This window comes from Lepisma saccharinum, chromosome 8 (assembly GCF_977018435.1).
Source record: "Lepisma saccharinum chromosome 8, izLepSacc3.1, whole genome shotgun sequence".
Lineage (NCBI taxonomy): Eukaryota > Metazoa > Arthropoda > Insecta > Zygentoma > Lepismatidae > Lepisma > Lepisma saccharinum.
Window position 1 is genome coordinate 42,697,043 of NC_139236.1, and position 15,492 is coordinate 42,712,534.

The 15,492-nt window shown below is 38.9% G+C and overlaps 1 protein-coding gene across 1 annotated transcript in view; it reads left to right on the forward strand.

The window, feature by feature from the left end:
• Positions 1-15,492, forward strand: part of LOC145990965 (uncharacterized) — a 361,786-nt gene that overhangs the window by 52,790 nt on the left and 293,504 nt on the right. The window lies entirely within an intron of this gene.

Consider the following 15,492-nt stretch of genomic DNA (forward strand, 5'->3'; position numbering starts at 1 on the left):
TTGGTCAGCGCAGAGTAATGAATGAATGAAATGGGCTCACATCCTGCGTTACTAAGTCATTTTGAAGAAGGCGATGCCTTCCCCTTGAAATTTATTAGTGTAAAAAGTAAAGTTTTGAGAAAAGTGGGGATAGTAACATGTAAGTTAGAGGAATAGAATAACAAGAATACGCCAAAAATTGTTCCAAATCATTCAACTTATACATTCTGATTCTTGTGAAAAACTATTTTTTACCAATATACCAATGTCAGCTCACCTATAGTCTGTGTAATAACTCAGTGCACAGCTTTCTTCTTTTCGTTCTACATATATGAGCGTGTATCCATGGAAGCTCTTCTGAAGGTTTAACTTGTATTAAGCATTATACTGAAGACGCGCGACTCTTGAGAGGACTAATCCAAATGCAAAAAAAGGGGGGGGGGTCTAGGCAGACACAATGTTCGAAAACTACGCTATGTGATCAAATTAGTATTTCGCTGATATGCGTTCGGTTGTTATCGCTCGATTTTTATTTTATTGTTGTTTTAGTGGCAAAGTGTAACGAGCCCTTTCAAAGTGGAACAACAATAATTTTCTCGGAACCTGCTTCCTCACCTCTATTTTGCCATTGGATTCGCCTAGTTAGCGCATGCGCAGTTGCCTCGATGGTCGCAACCAACGCAGACAAACTATATGTCGAGTCGGATGCATACGTATTACCTTGTAAATTGACCATCACCATGCTTATTGCCTTTCTTTTGCGAAATGAGAACTTCAAGAATTTAAACAAAACGCTAAAGAAGCTGCACACAGAAAAGTAAATGTATCGGCTGAAACAAAAAATGCATTTAGTCAGTAGTCCAGACCAAATTAATGTTTACGTGCATCAATGAGAAAGATGCAGGAAGATGCATCAGAAATACGCACCAATATGCACTTCGGCGTTACCTTTGCAAATGAAATGCAAAAAAAATGAAGTTGTAAGGTACGTAGTGGTTCGGATCCTACTTTAAACTGTAGGCCCAGTCCCGCCGTCTCGATTAGCCTTATTGTGAACTTAAAACAACTCAACTCAACTCAACGCAAGATAAATATTGATGAAAATAGTCATAGTCATTTTGCCGAGCAGTACTTGTGCATGTTACCGAATCTACTTCCAGCGGTGATGTCAGAGACTCAGAGGGGAGAAGGGACGGATATTTACGTAATCCTGTTCAACAATTTGAAAAGAATAATTAGTGAAGCAGTTTCTTGTCGATTCTGAAAATGATATTTACAACCGAAAATCGAACTCAGGATCTCTCTCTCTCTCTCTCTCTCTCTTTCTCTCTCTCTCTCTCTCTCTCTCTCTCTCTCTCTCTCTCTCTCTCTCTCTCTGAACAACGTGGTATCATAACCACTTGACCACGGCACAAACGAACTTGTGACGTCCTGTATACTTTGTGACCTTCGCATCTCTATGTTGAGGACAGAAGGCGTTGTGTACGTGGTTTTGGTGTAACTAAAACAACATGCACAGTGCAATCCAATTATTCCTGACCTACAGATTTCCCCATCTGTACCTAATCTCGTAGAAAGCCTCGCCACCAGACGTTCAATTATTCCATCAACGAAGTAACTACGGCTTGGATTGTTTGCCTGAAAAAAGATCTCGTCGTGTTGTTCAATAGAGAGGAAGCAGCCTGGCAGAAATGGATGTTGCTGTTAAATGGTGAATGGCGGCATCACGTTTTCTGTTTGTGACGTGATCATTGAATAATATCTTCTCAAGGCCTTTTCTAGTTTGCTACAGATTCGTGCGATGAGCTTTATTGAGATGATATTAGGGGAAAAAGCTCAAGGATATTTCAAGGTAATGCTCATTTCGAATGTGCGATCAACCTTTTTTTCTCGTTTTAAGATCACTCTGAAACTTGAAATGGTTAAAACCTGAAAGTAAGTTTTTAATAGACTGAAACCACAAGAATTAACGCAAGCGTGTTAATTATCTCAAATCAGCTTAAATTAGAAATAAATATGAGCATAATCAACTGAAACTATGAATAAATATAAACATATTAATCAGCTGAAACCAAAAATTAGTATAAGAATTTAAATCAGCCGGAACCATCGAGCAGTGCAAGGGTATTAAATATCCCAACCCAGAATAAGTGTAGACCTAAGAGTATTATTAATCAACCGAAACCATGTGGAAAGTGCAAAGGTAGGTAAGGTATTAATCAAGTTTAAGTGCATAATCATTTGAAATCAGGAATAAGTATAAGTGCAGTTATTAGCCGAAATCAGGGTTGTGTCAATGAGCAGAACGCAGGAAAATGGTATAAGGGGCATTAACCATCCGAAACCGCCGAGAGTAAGCACACGTGCATCAATCACTTTATGCCAGAGAAAATAAGAGGATATTTAAGCTAACCCAAGGACAATGTTCAAGGAATTAAGAAAAGTGAAAAATCATGTTTTAATGAGCTGAATGGGTAATTTCTAATCACGAATGTACATTCATGTATATATCTATCGTTAGCACGAACGATTATTATTAGTTTTTATTCTGACCGGCAGCAAAATACTGGTGTTGATATATATTATAAAATATATTATTATATATGGTGAATTAGCAGTTATGGCCAATGTACATAGTCTGTGCATAACAACGATTATGCATCTTGTTTATGTGTCTTATGGATGATTTAAGTTTTAATAATGCAATCCACCTTGTTACAAGTTTTAATATTTTTAAATATGAAGTTCCAATCTTGAGATGTTTATTTCTGTTTGTCATAAATATTAGGACATAACAGATGGCGACGAGGATTAAAGAAGATAAATACTTACTACTGTAAGTAGGATTATAGTAATGAAGTTCAAGTGAGCCAGTATGGAAAAAAACATAAATTTTATACCTGCATTTGAGGCTTATGACCCAAGCCAGGATATAAATTCGTATATTTCAAGGCTTTTGTTGAGGTGAATTAGCAGTTATGGCCAATGTACATATTCTGTGCATAGCAACGATTATGCATCTTGTTTATGTGTCTTATGGATGATTTAAGTTTTAATAATGTAATCCACCTTGTTACAAATTTTAATATTTTTAAATATGAAGTTCCAATCTTGAGATGTTTATTTCTGTTTATGTCATAAATATTAGGATATAACAGGTGTATATTCACATACAGTAAATCATGTTGCAACGAACAAATAAAAATTAATACAAGGTTATTAATAGAGTGTGTGAAACTGCAAGTAAAAATATAACTAGCAAAATGTGCATGCACAGAAATATTGAATTTTCATTTGCCGACCAATTTCTGTCAGTTCTAGGCTGACAGAGGGCAAGAAACCGTTCCTCTTCAATGGTGCAAGTGTGTATATGAGGTGCAATCTTTAAAATGACGTTTTGAAGCTCACTTGATTAGTGTTGCAGCCTTGAGGTCGTTTGTAAATAACAGTTGATACCTGTCCTGCAATATTTATTGGACTTTTAAGGTTTTTACTGGACTCTCCTAGTATGTAAGGTAACCTTGAAGTAATAAGAACTGTTTTTTTCGAATTATTCAACTACTTTCCTCAATTTATGAAAAAATTAATTTCATTTCAAGATGAAAATTATTTGTAGGCCTTTTTTTTAACAATTTTATGGTCATTCTATAGTTCATTTTTGGAAATTTTTTTAGGTCATTAACTTCTGAGCATTATTCTTCATAGTTCTGAGGTAACTTGCTTGTAACTATTGCTTTACAGAGATTTTTCTGTCCCGTGACAGGATAAGGGTTAGTTTGTAGGTTGCAAACACTGGTTGGGGTTAGTTTCTAGGTTGCAGACACTGGTTGGTTCAAAATATTCGGGATCGTGCATGGCTTCCTAAGGTAATCTTATTTCTACCCTAAGGTGAGGTGGAAGTAAGCGGCTTGGCAAATATGAAAAACTCACGTGTTGTTCCTATCTCGCCACGTGAGGGGCATTTGACTCACCAGCCGGCCTCAAGGTGACGACGTTTTGTTGTGTTGAGTGCTGAAGGCCTTGTCTCAATATAGCCTTCCTTGTGACTGACGAGACGACGAAAACAATTCAGGATTCATCCACAACATATTATTGTTATTATTTGGGTCAGGATTTCTGTGTACAAATTTGTATGCAGATAAGGCAACAATTGCCTGCGAATTAAAATGTTACAAACACTGGAGTTTATTTTACATCGCTTTTCTGCCACTTTTGGCTAATCGCGAAGATGAGGACGAGTGATGATATGATTAATTTGATGAAGGGACACTTATGCCCTGGCCAGAATTCGAATCCGGGACCCCTGGCGTCGACGATATACATGAATTTCATGTTACGTATTTCAAGTTATCTTACATGTTTTGACTTTGGAGTACATACATATTTTTACATAACATGTGGTATTTGCACAATTTTTGTAGTTTTCAATGAGTAATTCAGATGGATATGGGGACAGACATATAAAATATGCCCCCCCCCCAAATTGTAATTTCTATGTGATTGTAGTAGGTTATTTTCTTCATTCAAATAGAGTCAGCTGTACCTAGGTATAGTGATTCCAGACGCCAGCCCCTCGTTTGCTTGAAACAGTGGGAGGAGAAAATTGGCATTGAAATGCGTTCCTTTGGCTCTTTGAGTTTGTTTTTTAAGCCCACTTTATGCACAGAAAGGCTAATCGGGACTGGATCTGCAGTTTAAAGTGGGATCCGAACCTCAATGTGCCTCTACCGGATATCGAACCCGGGACTCCTTGATTACGAGGCGATGACGGAAGCACGCTCCTGAAAGGCCACTCAAGCATACGTCTTCGGTCGTCGTCGCTTTTGTAATGAAGGGTTGCCGGGTTGGATCCCGGCGGAGGCACATTGTGGTTCAGTTCCCACTTTAAAGTGTAGGCGCTATCCGAATTTGGTTAGCTAACGAAAAAGTAGTTAGTTTACAGTCACGGTTTAAAAAAGCAACTTAAAAATATTTTTTTTGCACGTGTTTTTGTCGAATTTTGCTTCATTTATACAATACTTAAATTTACGGCACTACAATCCAAATTCTAATAATATTAGTTAAGAAATGCACCTTTCTGTATGTGTGAACGAGAGAGTAAGAATCTGAATATCGCGATAGGGAAGTGGTTATCCTGTTCGTTGTCACACAGGAAGTAGTGACCACGGTGGCGTATTGTATATCCTGTCGTGTATGTTGGCGGGAAGGTGAATTCCCTTCCATTTGCCATAGATCGCCAGAGAATAGTGTTTACGACAATTTCGAAATCTATTTCCGATTTCAAGGCTTTTTGCGTTGTCCAAGCGCAAAGGCATATCATCCAGTTGCGAACTGAGCCTAGTCTTTGTAGTAGCATTAAAAATGTACGAGGGTGATTCAATAAATAACTTTAAACATTTTATTGACATTTAACCGTACTTGATATGCTGGAGTGTAGGGTATAATTTTTCTACGTAGTATTCCTTCTTCTCTGTGGATGTATGTCATCTTTTGGGAAGCACCTTTCGGCAGGGAAGATGTATTTGTGTCTGGTGTGTGGTCACCACTTCTTCCGACCGCCAAGACGGTTAAACATTTGGTAGTCTGACGGTATCAGGTCAGGCGAATATGGTGGATGCGGAAGACACTCGAATCGAATATCACGGATTGTTGTCGAGCTCGTTCTAGGATCAAGTCATGGACAAACGTATTTATCTCTTCATAAGTTTCATCTAATCACCATTCATTTGCTTCATCGTGATTGCCAACCTCCGAAGCGGAGTGGTCAGGATAACAGAGTATGATGCAAAATGCCCTGTGACCGAATCCTGAGTAAGGTATGGATGTATCATTGTGTTTGTCTCGTCATTCATATTATTTATTCATCACTCATTCTCATCGTCGCGATTAACCCACGAGGTTCAAGAGCGACATTCAATGACTGAACTGAAATTAGATCAGGATTAACCTTAAGAGAGAATAGGCAAGGAGAAGCAAATAAGAGAATTGTAATAAAAATGTGAAAAACTTACAAAATATTCTTACACGTACTGCTGTGGCTAGAGAGTAAGGTTCATATGCAGTATTTGAGACAGACATTTTGGCCGCGCAACTAGAAGTCTCTCACCACAAGTCTTACTTGCCATTGGCTGCACAACAAGAACACTTGCACCACATGCCTTACTTACCTTTGGCTGCCCAACAAGAACACTCGCACTACAAGTCTTACTTACCTTAGGCTGCACAAGAGCACTTGCACCACAAGTCTTACGTGCCTTTGGCTGCATAAAAAATAATACTTGCACCACAAGTCTTACTTGCCTTTGGCTACATTACATAACAAGAGTATTTACACCACACGTCTTACTTACCTTTTGCTGCACAACAAGAACATTTGCACCACAAGTCTTACTTACATTTGGCTGCACAACAAGAATATTTGCATCACAAGTCTTAATTTACCTTTGGCTTCACAACATAAACAATTGCACCACAAGTCTTACTTACCCTTGGCTGCACAACAAGAACACTTGTACAAAGAGGTTTAATCCACAAGCATTGATCTAAATTTTCACTTATCTTTTACCAAAATCAAGTACAATTAAACTCGCCGTTTGACCATTAAAAACTTGAAAATTGCTGGTACATGAAATGAACCAAATTCTGTGCCTCTCTTCTCACCAAAAAATAAACGCGATACAGTTTTTTTTTTGTTTGTTTAACGTGGCGACGAGTTCGGGGCATATATGAAGGAGAGGAGACAAGATAGCCAATCCACATTTTCATTCCTGTGGAAAACAAGGACTTAAAAGTTCAATCTAATCCACAAACCTGCATTTACACTTGAAATTTCTGTCACTCGTACTTGGTAGTGATCGATAATGTTTGTAACTGATTTTCATGCCATTTCATCGGCAATGCTTTGCAATTGCGTGTTCAAGATTAATGTTGCTTGGCACTATCTCGCCCAGACCCCTTAATATATTCTTCCATTTGCAAGACGACTTGAAGATCTCATGCATCGAAGTAGTTTTCTCTATCTCATTTCTCGTGACGACGCTGTGCAAGGTCGGTGTTAAAGGGAAGATGACGTAGTGTGACGTAGATGAGCATGCAGCGAAGGATCCGTATCTTTTATGTAACAGTTTGGCTTAAGATACTTCCAGGTCCACGGCGACCTTCAACCACGGAGACCCACAAGCACCTGCGATTGAATTTCTCCCGCCTTCTTCTTTAGCGATTTGTATTCATCCGCCATCACCACGCCATTTTGTGCGGGGCAGATGCGTCCGCTGCAAGTTCAGGCTGTGGAAAATCATTCTTCGTTCTCCTGTATTCTTTTGAAACGATGAAACAATTGAAAGGGCGATATGTTAGAAATATTTGGTTCCCAAAATTCTCATACTCAAATATGTTCAGGAAAATTTTTCATACATGTTATAGTCTATGCATTTTTTTTTCGTCTTGTTTTTCGGCGTATTTAGGTTTGGATAATTCCATAAATCTTAACACTATATCATAGAGAGGTAGCTCAGACATTCAGAATCAATTCAGAAGTCAAACTTTATGAAAAATTAAACCCACATGTACGTACCTAATGTCGATAAAAGCTGAAACTGTAAAAATACGCAAAGCGCGATTGCATGCAAAACATTAGACAGTACAAAACCCACTGAGGACTATCCTGGTTGTGATTGCATGCGCCGGAAGCTCGTCAGCCTACTAGAATGAAGTTTTCTTAAAGTGTACTATGTGGAGCATTCTTTAACACTTGAGTGCCTTTTATAAGAGTGACCTGAGGATGGGGGAGGGGAAAATTTTATTTGTATTGTTTGTTATTTTACGTCACATTTCTGCCACTTTTGGCTAGTCGAAACGATGAGAATGAGTGATGATTAAATTAAATTTTTGAAGGGATACTCACAGAGAACACTGGTGTTCAGGACGGGACTCGAACACTGGATCTTCGGTGGGAGGGAGAGAACGAGATAGAGATTGATTGATTGATTGATTATAACTCTTGGCTTTGTAGAAGGGGATGCCACCCGTTGGAGCATTCAAATGTGATAAAATGCATTAATATTGACAATAATTGCAATAAGATTAAGATATCATTCCCGAGAGCATTTACGGTCTATTGTTAGTTTTTGTTTTTATTTTTGACGTATTTTTACTCTATTAGCCATTTTTTTGTAGCAAAATTCAACATGTATAATACATTTAAATTGTCATTTGCTGTATGTTTATGTAGGAATTAGCAAGAACAATTCCTGAACTGCATCTTTTGTGAAACAATTTGATGTGTAAATGAAGAAAAAAGAGAAAATTTGCAATGAGGTTTAGTTGTGTTCTTCTTGTGTTAAATTTATTACTTTGTTAGCCAACAATAATAGGTGCTTGAAATAATGTCGAGTGTTGGGAAGGGCGGGGTTCACAGTGGTAACTGACCGTACATAAAAATTCTCAGAAGTTCGAATATTCCTACAGATTATTATATATGGTAATAATGATTATACATTGTATTTTGATAGTCAAATTCTTTTTTTTTTTTAAAAAAAACGAGAACAAAACGCTTTACAGGAGGGTGGCGCCCCCCAGTCTCTCTTTAGATTCGCCACTGATTCAAAGCGTGTCACTGTAGATAATGAATCACAGAAATGAATAGAAAAATAGCAAAACCACAATAAACCATAAACCCAATAAAAACACAGAACCTACAGCATATATAATCCAATCGTCTTGAATTCATCATGCTGAAAGCCTTCTTCCATTTGGAAATAACATATCCCGTGACGTAGGCTGTGCCTACACAGGCCTCGAGCGGGTTGATTTACTTGTGCCTGAGAGATCGGGTTTCTTCTCAGACACCGGGATAACAAAGGATTCTGGGATAAGGAGCGTCTGTCATGCGCTCTGGGGTTTTCTTATTCAAATGAGAGAGAGATAAACGCTCAGACAATCTCGACGCCATTGTTCGTGTATACCCCTTCCCTCCGCCCCTCTTGTCCTGGAAGCAACATATCCCTACGTCCCCTCCCTCATAGTACGGACGATGCATCATGTGAATGTGAGGATGTGATTTGCTGCGCATCTTACCAGTGAATTTCTTTTTTTCGTTTGTTTTTTTAAGCTCTTTTCAGATAGGTTAAAGGACTGGTCAGTCCATCTGGATTCCTTATCATTTAACGCACACCTGCAATGTTTTTTCTCTTACCTGCATGCTGCAGGTGTTGGTTAGAGAGCCTGCTGATGTTATATGGGATGCATGAGAGCGAGTCACAGGCTGTTCTGATGCATGTTGCATGGTGAACAACGATGTTTTTATTGGCAAAGTTTGCTGGAAAGTACACATACTTAGTAAGGGACCAGTTAATGTGTTGTCTGTTAGTAATCTACAGTTAGAAGCAGTGTCCGAATTATCTGGGAGGATCCCGGGGATTTCCACTACAATGAAAAATATTCCCCGCTAAAGAAAATTATTTTTATACCTGCCAAGGATGTCTCTCAAAGAAAAAGGAATAGATATACTAAAAAATCATGTCCATTATTGGTCCAGTCATAAAAGATTTCCCTGCCGAAAAGTATGCAGTCTTGTGGATTAAAGAACTGCAACTGACCAACCTCACCGTACCGAAACAACAGCAGGCTGTGCTTTCGCCTTAGGTTTTCATGACATAGTGCTGATATTTTACACGTATTAAAATGTTCACAAGAAACATGTGCTAGGTTAAACGGACGTTAAGTTTGAACTTGGAAATAGAAATATGGTAAAATTTTCGGTGTTACTAGTTCGATAGCTCTTTTGGTGTATGAGTTTGGGCTTTCTTAGAATGTAAATATCGTGTTTCTAAAATACGTGTGAGTGTTATCACAAGATTTAATGACCTAGGTTAGAACCACTATTCAAAGGTGCTTACAACCGAACGTCAATAACTTAGTTTACCCACTGGTAGCATATATGCAAATTTGCATCCCCAAAAAAAACCTACCTCCCAAAATGAAGTCACAAATACGCCACTGAGTGGGCATCCCCCAAAAGCAAAAAGCTTAATTCGGACACTGGTTAGAAGTTACCGTAAGTTTTACAATATCCTACCGTTAAAATTTATCAGCGTGCCTGTTTATATAGACGAGACGTAACCGTTTTTTAAATTTTGAATTTGAATGTATTATCATGCATAAAGACTGATAAGAAATTTCGGTTACGTGCACCATAAATATATTTCTAAAAAAGTGAATATGTAAATTAACTATGTAATGACCGTTAATATTTTAAAAACGGTTATGGTCACTTTTACGATAGGTGGATGGCAGCGGAAATTGACGGTTGAACCGTCAATTCTTTAATCAATATATATTTTACAGTGTAGCCAAGTATCCAAGGTTCATTCAGATTATTTAGTTCAAGTTTCTGCCTTAAAAGTAACTTTATAATGATAAGAACTAAGAAATTAGCGTAAAGTTGCCGAAACTTGTTAAATGTGACCTCTTAATTAATAATATAAAGTCAGTCATTCGCAGACGTAAGACCACCATGAATGATCAGAACCCACGATCTTACATGCAAGTGACATAACATGTTTTAAAAATGCATAGTGCGTGCAGCTGTGCAATTATAGTGTTACGGAAATCTTGAATGGGGTTTCTGTTGTCATGTGGAAACCAGAAAGTGCCCCACTGAAAGGAGAGGGGTTGGCAAACAAAAAAGAACAGCAATTACTGCACAGAAAAAAAAAGCGGACAAGAAAAATTGCGCCACGACGACCACAAAACATGCTGGTGATTTCTGGAACCGGACAAGCGTGAAATTATCACCTGAGGGACTGGAGGATGGTAAAGGGAGGGAACGGAAGAACGGTAACGTTGCCATGTTGATATCGAAATCACTCATTGATTAGTAAGGCCACTTTTTCTTTATACCTATATCTCTAATCAGCTACCTGATGCATGCTGTAATGGTTACTGTACTTCTCAATTTTTACAATGATTCTTCAGAAAGCCCGACTTTACGGTAGGCATCTTGTTTCGCTGGAGGCAACAGTTCTTGAACTTGATATCTGACAAGATCCTGACTAGTGTTGCCAGCTTGTGCAGCTGTTACCAAATCCAGGGGGAATTAGCCAGATTATTTTTTTTCCGGATAGGATCCAACCTTCCACAGCGTTAAAAAATTCTTAGGGGGGAAATTTTACTGAAATAACAACTTCTAATGTACAGTCGCCGGCAATAATAATGGGGGAAGTTATATCCTGGAATACTTGCTTCCCGCAATGCGTAAGGTGTGTTGCCTAACTATTCGGCGATTGCAGAACTTGCTATGCAAAAAATCCGTTTGAAATTCGCTTTCAGACTTTGAGTTTGAAATTTACTTTATGCACAGAAAATTCATTGCCGTAGAGTTAGGCAACGCACGTAACACATTGCAGGCAAGCGACTATTTAAGGATAGGTGTCTCATATTTATTGCCGGTGACTGTACGTGTCTTCCACTAAGTACATCATTTGTGAGTGCTGCGTTCATAAGATATTATTTTCTAACTTGCATTAAATTTTATCAGGATATCGGATATTCTGATATACGGATTATTCGGATATTCGGTTTATCCTAAATGTCCGAACTATCCAGATATTATGGTTTATCCGGATTATCCGTTGCATCCGAAACGAATATCGGATAGTTTGAAATCTACATATCGGATATCCGGATTTTGTGGATATCCCTACCCCCCTCTGTGGTTGCGTCACTTTCCAACACTACATATCAGAATTTTATTGTAAGGGAAAATTTCCCCGTATACATTGAAGGGTGCTAAATGGCCTAAAGTGCCGACGCACCTAAAATTTTTAATTCAATCATCAATCAATCAAACCAACACTACGTATCTCATTCGTGTCTGCTGGGAATTAAAAATGTAGCGACTCGTGTGTGTGTAAACATTAATGAATTTAGAATCTATTATATAATGCAAATGAACAAAAATAATTCGGTAATTTTACTGCTGTTTATAGTGGTGAGATAATTGTTAGACATGAACCTAAACAATGTCATCAGAGAAAAGAACAGTGGAATAATCTGTGGACTATTCTTGCCACAGATTATTTAATTGTTGCCAGACAAGATCGAATCAGCGTCGACAAAGACATTGGCGTCGAAGAAAGCATTGCATTGACACGCGAAGAACGAATTCGCGACCGTAAATGTTGCAATTTTTTCTTATTTTTTTGCCCCATTGAGAGAACGCGAAACGTAAAAAGCAGATGCAAACCGCAATTTTTACGGTGACTGAACGGTGCCACGTAGACTGCAGCGGAAGCAGACTTATAATTATGATACATTCCGGTGTTCCGTTTCCACTTCGTTAACCGACGATTTGATTGTAAAAAAATCATTCTGGAGTCTCTTTGTTATGCTTTTCAGGGATAAATTTGCATCTCGCGTGAGGGTACCATCTTAGTATTTTTCCAAAAACAACCTACTTCTTTTAGGGCAGTGTGAATAAATACAGGACGAGTTTTTTTTAATGCAGATATAAGCTAATCTGGACTGGACCTACAGTTTAAGGTGAGATCCGAACCACTATGTGTCCCTCCACCGGGTATCGAACCCGGAACCCCTTGATTAAATGGCGACGGCGCCACCACTGTGTCATCAGGGAGGGCGAAATAATACTGGGTAATCAGATCCATGTATCCTGTAGGTATAAAAAAAACAGCGAACCTATCATTTACTAGCGTGTTGCAGCATTTTGTATTTGTATTTTTTGTTACTTGGTGTTGCCTTTCTTCCACTTTTTTGCTTAATCGCGACGACGATAATATGAGTAAATGGGATTGATGAAGGGACACTCACAAAGAACACCCATGCCCAGTACTCGAACCTTGGGAACTTTGGTGCCGAGATGGCGTGTTGCAGCATCTGTCCATGTATTTTACGTCGCTTTTCTACCTCATTGCGGCGATGAGAATACATAATAACCTGATGATATAAATAATGGGACAAGTACACATCGACACATTACCCCGAATTCTATTCTCTGCAGTAACGGCGTCAGAAATAAATGTATGGGGGGGGGGGGGGGGGCAATATTTTCTAGGGGCAATCGCATTTAATATAACCCTAAAACCCATGAAGTAAATGCATAGGGTAAAGGAGTAGTTGTTTACCCAGTTCTTCTCTCCTAGGATTGGGACTGGGTTGCCCGGAAGGGTCCCGGGTTCGAATCCCGCTCGGGCTTGGTTGTTTGCGAATGTCCATTCATCAATTTCATCACTCATCCCCATCTTCACAAATTAGCCAAGAGGCACAAAACGCGAAGTAAACTAAACTAAATCAATCAATCCATCTTTCGTGCACTCGTTCGGCTGTGAACTGGGATGCCCACCCCCTGTGCCCCACTATGATGCCATCTCTGGTTCCGACCCACATAGACCACCTTTCGTCATAATTATACATTTTGCACGTGACGTGATATTGTTATATTGGCTGCGTCGCTCCACTCTCTCTTATCTCCCCAGCTACTTCTTTATAGCGCAATGTTAGACGTGAAATTGACATAATATTGTCGTCAGGGAATTCTTTACTTTCGATTTCATACCACCATCGGTGGATTATTGAGATGGGCGATGCCGCTGGATCTAGATGTTGAAAACTAAGAATAAATTGTCATCAATTTAGAGTTAACGATAATAGCAGTGCCCCACCCCTTTGACAACTAACATTAGCCTAGAAGGCACTTTATCCAGCCATCGTAAATCTAGCTCCATGAGAGTCGTTTTTAACTCCATTTAAGGTGAAATTTAGTTCTTTTATGCCCATCAGGTTTGGCAACACTGCCAGGAGGCAAGGGAAAAAGCATTGGTCATATGGGAGTATGATTTGATTCATTCTCTTGTGAATATAAAACTTACTATGGAATAGAAAGAGATGTCAACGGGAAGAGGGCAGTTTGAAGATGAATTTCACCAGAGGAAAAGTCGAAACTTCCATTTGATTAGCCGTAACTTGATGTCGAAGTTGATTCCCCATAAGGAATACATGGGATTCCGAAAATTATTATTCATCATATTTTTCAAACATCGTGTCCAGCTTAATAATCAACATAACAAAATGTTTACACTTGCAACATGGAGAGAAATTCATACTCTTGGATACACCCAGGGTTTGTTTTAGTAGCAGTGCCCATTCTGACGATACTAAAATAAATGCACAATTGGTGCGTAATTGGATAGTCGTTAAAAATATTAAATGATGTTTTGAGTGAAGCGAGGGGTGGACTGTGCGTAGTTAAGATCATTTAATGGGGTGTTGCTGCCTGTGCAGTAAGAAATGACCACTGGAAATTGATATATTGATATATTAACGTAAACAAACATCTTGGTGCGTTGAAAGGAAATTAGAGGTAAAGCATGTGCTTGTCGACCCACCCCAAATTTGAACAAGGCTGTCGCGTTTAAAATCAAGGTGTTTCAGGTTCGATTTGTAGTGGGCACATATCTTGTGTAAGACTACTTCTGACGGGTCGATTTTTAAATTGTAGTTATAGCTTACAATTGATATGTTATTCATTATAATTTGGGCTGTATGAAATAATGTAGGCCAGTGATTCATAAACAATCCTCAACACCTTCGTAACAGTTTCTCATTCTTTTCCCATCCAACCAGAAATTTTCCATACTGGCACAATTTATTGTCGTTTCAGCGATCAGATTCCCACATAAGAACATTCTGGACAAACCCCCATCCTACTCTACTTGTTTGGTGTTTGGCGGAGAAAGTCTTATTTACGGAAACTGAATATGTTTCATACGGTGGAGGAGGTGGGGATCATAACCTCCCCCTTTGGCCTAGCATTTCTTAAAAAAAGAACGCCAGAGACAGGAAAATATGTCAAAATGATGGCTGGCTATAGTAAAAAAAATGTATATGTACCCCCCCCCCCTTTCGAAAATTGTGGGCACGCCGCTGGTTTCATATTACATCGGTGACCCCCAGGCAAACAATCCACGAGCCGCGCCTGGTGTTCTTATAATTCTAAAGGACGCATGCATATGCGGTAAAACCTTACAAAAATTTCCAATAATCGGATAGAGTACAGAATGGACAATAATGTAGTACGAGTCCACAGCACTAGTGCAAGAAGGCTGCTGTATTCAACCAATACCAAGTTCTGTGCTTTTTGGTGATGCTATTGTGCCATTTTAGTGTGTATGCAGGTTGTAGTAAATAGAGGGTCATGGAATTGGTAGTTGTAAAGATACTGAAACGTGGGAATCTCGCAAAGGTGAGAAGAAGAGATAGTGGTTTCACAAACACATACACAGTCAAGGACACTTCTGGGTTGTAGCAATTTCAATGATGATAAATGGGGTTGCTACAACCCAGAAATGTCCGTGACTGTACATACAGACACACACACACACAGAGAGAGAGAGAGAGAGAGAGAGAGAGAGAGAGAGAGAGAGAGAGAGGGAGAGGGAGGAAGAGGGAGGTAGAGAGAGAAAAAGAACTGATTTGTTTCAATTAACAAAAAGCGTT